This window comes from Capra hircus, unplaced genomic scaffold (genome assembly GCF_001704415.2).
Source record: "Capra hircus breed San Clemente unplaced genomic scaffold, ASM170441v1, whole genome shotgun sequence".
NCBI lineage: Eukaryota > Metazoa > Chordata > Mammalia > Artiodactyla > Bovidae > Capra > Capra hircus.
In genome coordinates this window covers 1-5,147 of record NW_017190592.1, presented here as the reverse complement: position 1 = coordinate 5,147, position 5,147 = coordinate 1, and the positions used below count along the sequence as shown (strand labels likewise).

Here is a 5,147-nt window from a genome sequence, read left to right as displayed (position 1 = left end):
CTAAGAGTGGATCCAGAGGAATTTGCTGTGATTTATGTCAAAGCCTGTTTTACCTATGCTTTCCTCTAATGGTAGGGAGTAATTGTCTCTCCATTTACTTCTTTAACTAATTTGGAGTTTTTCTTTAAATGGGGTAAGGAGTGTTGTAATTTCATTCTCTTTTTGCTTGTTTAAGGACCTCCTCCCTGTCCTCTGTCCTGGCTATTAACAAGTTACGTTGGCCTCTTGACCATCTGCCCTGTTTTGAATTCTTTTCCAGGACCTATCCCAGGACATTTGTTGAGAACAGGTGTATTTTGGTGGGCACAGGTTTTTCAGTTGTTGTTACCAAAAGCAGCCACAAGGCGGCATTTTTCATCCTCCACTTTTTGGGATAATTTAGTTTTTTCTCATAGAGTTGAATTTCCGACTCTGTTTCAGGTGTACAGGAACTTGATTCAGTCATAAATAGATGTACCGCTGTTCTTTGGGGGGATCTTTTCCCCATGAAGGTTATCACAGTGTGTTTCCTTCAGCTTGCTGTGCTGTTCATTTGGTCCTTTTAGATGACCTGTTTGATATGTAGTGATGTGAGCATTTTAATCCCTCTTAGTGTATCCCTCCTGCAACGTTTTAAAAAAATAATCATGAGCTGGCTTTTAACTCTGAGTCTGTTTCTATTTGCAAATTATTTCATTTGCATGAATTTCTGGCTTCCACTTTTCAGTACTATTTTAGGATGTTTGCCTTTGGTCTCGTACCTCAGTGATAATCTCTCAGTACACCCATGCTGCTGCTCATGGTAGTGTTTTTTTTTTTTTTTCCTGAGTGTATTCCACTGTACAGATGGGCCAGTTAGTCTTCATTTTCTGTCGATTTTTGGTTAATGCTCTGACCTGGCTATTGTGAATAGTGCTGCCCTGAAAATAGAAATGTACATATTCTTTGGAATTAGGATTTTTTCCAGATCAAAGCAAGGAGTGGTATTGCTGGAAAACGGGATAACTCTCTATTTCGTGTTTCAAGGAGCCTCCAGATATTTTCCTTCGTGGCTGCACCCACCCATTTACAACCCTGCCCACGGTGTAGGAGGGTTCCCTGTTCCCCTCGCCCTCGGCAGCACTTAAGCTTCGAAGATCTTTTGAGGATGGCCGTTCTGAGCCGTGTGAGAAGATGGCTCATGGTAGTTTTAATTTGCATTTCTTTACTACTTACTGATGATGAATATCTTTCCACGGGCTTTTTACCTTCTATGGGGGAGTACAGTTAACCTCCGGAAAGTGGCTTCTTGAAAGTCAGCCCTGTTTTGAAATCTCTTCATGTGATTTACCCCAGAAGATTTCTTTAGGGCTGGTGTCATTTTTTTTTTTTTTACCTTCTTGTTAACATTTTTTTATAGTATTTCCTTTTAAATTCATTCAAAACAAACAAAAAAGGAAAACAAAGACAATGGTCCCAGAAGGAATGCAGGATTCGTTTTAGTTACAGCACAGAGATTCTTCTCTCAGCGGGAACTGTGCTCTTGGTTTCAGCAATAAGTGAGGGGAAGGTCTTGAGCTTTTGAAGTTCTGAGGGTGCAGGGCGTCCGCGTTAGTAGGGGTAGATGGGAAATGCTATCTGCAACCATCCAAGGCTGGAATGGTCTTCCAGTCACTGTGGCGTCCACCTGCTGTCAGGGTTAGTTCCAGATTTTGAGGAAGCTGTCCCAGGACCCCGTCGCCACGGCCATCCCGTCATCAGTTACCCCCAGGCAGCTCACGCGGTTTTGTCATGCCCGGCCAAGACCCCTGCCCCGTCGGCTTTGAGGGCGTCCCAGACGTTGCAGTTGAAGTCGTTGTACCCTGCGAGAAGGAGGCGCGCACTCTTGGAGAAGGAGACGGAGGTGATCCCGCAGATGATGTTGTCGTGGGAGTAGGTCCTGAGCTCCTGGTCCGCACGGAGGTCGAACAGCCGGCAGGTGGCGTCGTCTGAGCCAGTGCCAAATGCGTCGCGGTTCGGGAAGAAACAGATGGCGTTGATATCGGGCTCGTGGCCGGTGAAGGTTTGCCGGCACACCCCTTCTCGCACGTCCCAGAGTTTGGCTGAAGCGTCACAAGCACCAGAGACAGTCTGGTGTCCGGAGCGAGTGAAAGGCTCATGACGTCCCCGGTGTGTCCAGGGAATGTGGTCGTCTGCTGGCCAGTCTCGATGTCCCACAGGGCACAGGTGGTGTCTCCAGAGCCGGTAACGATCTGATTGGTCATCCAGAAAACGGCAGCACGACAGGTAACCTGTGTGTCCAGCCAGCTCACGATTCACACGACATTCCCTTCACGAGTTTTCAGATTGTAAATGGAGCAGATGTTATCCAGGCCTCCGCAGGCCACGTAGTTCCCAGAAGGGGCATAAGCGCACGTCATGACCCGCGAGGAGCGCAGAGGGATGGCATGGACCTTGTTTGTGGTGTAGCTGTCCAGATAATAAGTTTACCGTCCTGCGAGGCACTGACTAGAAGCCTGGAGTCGGTGCCCCAGTGCATGGCATAGATCTTGGCCAAGTGTCCCCTCAGCGTCCTCCTGGTGCGCGTCTGGACTCTTCCCACAGGGTCAGTGTTTGTGATCTGAGAGAGAGTCGCGTCTGCACACGCCTTCCGAGCATCTCTAATTTGGTCTTTAAGCTGTTCAGGCTCCTGCCGTAACTGGTCAAGTTCACTCATCTTCTAATCTTAGTGCTCTACAAAGCCACCTCAAGGAATCTGAGATCTTAATTCAGAAGTGCTGCTGGTCTGTTCTCCCAAACATGTAAAACTGTCTGCAACAGAGAAAAGGCTCGACGCCTCGTCCCGCCTGCCGCGCCCGCTCCCCGCCGCCTCAGCCGCCGCTCCGGGAGGTGGTCGTGCTCCGGCCGCTCCGCGGGCGCTGCGGGCAGGTGCGCCGGCGAAGCTCGGTCCGGTCGGTCCCGCGGCGGCTGCTCCACTCCCCGCGCCCCGCTCCCGCCGCCGCCTCCGTCCGCCCCCTCAGACGCCTCCAGCCATCGGATGGGCGCGGCGGCCCTCGGCTGGTGTCATTTAGAGCCGAGCCCAATAGCCCCGGTTTTTCAAGTGCTTCTTACGGGGAATAACCACAAGGTGGCAGCATGTCTTCATGCCCGCTCTGGTTACCTGGGCAACCAGAGCCTTAGGGCAAATCTGGTTTCTGGGTTGTCAGTAAGAATGGATCCCTGGATCTTCCCGACCAGGGATTGAACCCCGCTCCTCCTCCGTCTCCTGCATTGGCAGATGGATTCTTTACCACTAGCGCCACCTGGGAAGCCCTAAGGCTTGTGTCTCCTTACTTCTTCCCCCTTCCCCTTCATCCCCCAGGCGGTCCCAATGATTGCAACACCACTCTGCAGAGGACCTGTCCTCTCAGTGGGGTGACCCTAAAGGAAGGAGGCTGGAGGTTGGGAACCCCACCACCAGGCGACACGGGGCCCGGGGCACTTTGCAAAGCTCTTCCAGCCCAGAGACCCCACCATCCTTTGGGGGCACTAGGTTTAGTGCTGCTGCCAGGAGGGTCCCCACAGGATCTGGAGACCGGGCTGGGGGGCTGATTGGCTGGTATATCCTCCCAGCGCCCTCAGCCCCAGGACAGCCCCGCCTGGGGACCTAGCCTGCTCAGGCCCCAGGGACGTGATGCCAGCCCAGGTCCCAAGGCCCGAGGGGAACAGAGTCAGCAGCTCTTTTGTCTTTCTTTCTTTCTTTCCTGTTAGGTTTATTTTGAATTTGAGTATATAGGTGATTTGCACTGTTGTGGGTTTTTTTTTTTCAATGTGTAAAGCAACGTTATTCATTTATACATAGATGTATATATGCTCTTTTGGGGTTCTTTTTCTCATATAGGTTATTACAGTCAAAGTAGGGTTCCTTGTGCTCTACAGTGGGTCCTTATGGATTATTTTATAACTAGTAGTGTGTATATGTTATTCTCAACATATGTTTCTCCCTGCACCTGGCCTTTCCTTTTTGGTAACACGATTCTTTACTAAGTATATGAAGCTGTTACTGTTTTGTAAAGAAGCTCATTTGTTTCCATGTTTGGATTCCGCCTAGAAGTGATAACAGGCGATACTTCGTCTCACTTAGTTCATCTAGTGTGATCGTCTCTGGCTCTTCCCTGTGACTGGAAGTGGCTTCCTTTCATCCTGCTATGTCTGGCTTTGTGTATCTGAGTTGACTCACTGAAAAGGGGATGACAGAGGATGAGATGGCTGGATGGCATCACTGGCCTGATGGACACGAGTCTGAGTGAACTCCAGGAGTTGGTGATGGACAGGGAGGCCTGGTATGCTGCGATTCATGGGTCGCATAGAGTCGGACACAACTGAGCGACTGAACTGAACTGAGCTGACCTGACCCCGGCTTCTTTAACCATTCACCTGTCCTTCTACACTCAGGTTTCTTTTGTATCTTGGCGAGTGTATCCAGTGCTGCCATGATTGTCGGCGTGCAGTATCTTGAAAATTTCGTTTTCCCAGGATCCATGCCCAGGCATGGGATGGCTGGGTCACATGGTACTTTGTTGCTGAGTGTCTGAAAGCCCCTCTGTATTGTTCTCCAGAGTGGATGCACTGATTTACATTCCCATCTGGGTAGGAGGGTTCCCTTCTCTCCACACCCCTCCAGCATTTATTGTTGTCGAATTTTTGAGATGGCCATGCTGGCTGGTGTGAAGTGACATCTCATTGAACTTTTGATTTGCATTTCTCTAATGATTAGGGACGCTGAGCATCTTTTTGCATACTTTATGTCCACCTGGGTGCCTTCTATGGAGAAACGCCCATTTCGATCTTTGGCCCACTTTTCCATTGTTTTATTTTTTTTAATTGAGCTACCTGGACTGTTTGCATGTTTTGGAGATGAATTCCTTGTATCTCCATTTGCAAACACTTTTTTTTCCCACCCATTCTGAAGGTTGTCTTTTTCTTTCATTTATAGTTTACCCTGCTGCTCAAATGCTCTTAAGGTTAATGAAGTCCCATTTGTTGATTTTATTGTATTATTCTAAGATGAATCCAAAAAGAACTGCTGCGATTTATATCAAGCCATGTTCTGTATATGTTCCTCAAGAGCTTTATAGTCCATCCCTCCCTCCATTTAGATCTCTGCTTTGACGTATGCCGGGAGCCAGTGTGAGGAAGCCCGCCCGTGA

The 5,147-nt window shown here is 49.2% G+C and overlaps 1 pseudogene; it reads right to left on the bottom strand.

The window, feature by feature from the left end:
* Positions 1–1,555: 1,555 nt before the first annotated feature.
* Positions 1,556–2,674, bottom strand: LOC108634855 (annotated as a pseudogene).
* Positions 2,675–5,147: the final 2,473 nt, after the last annotated feature.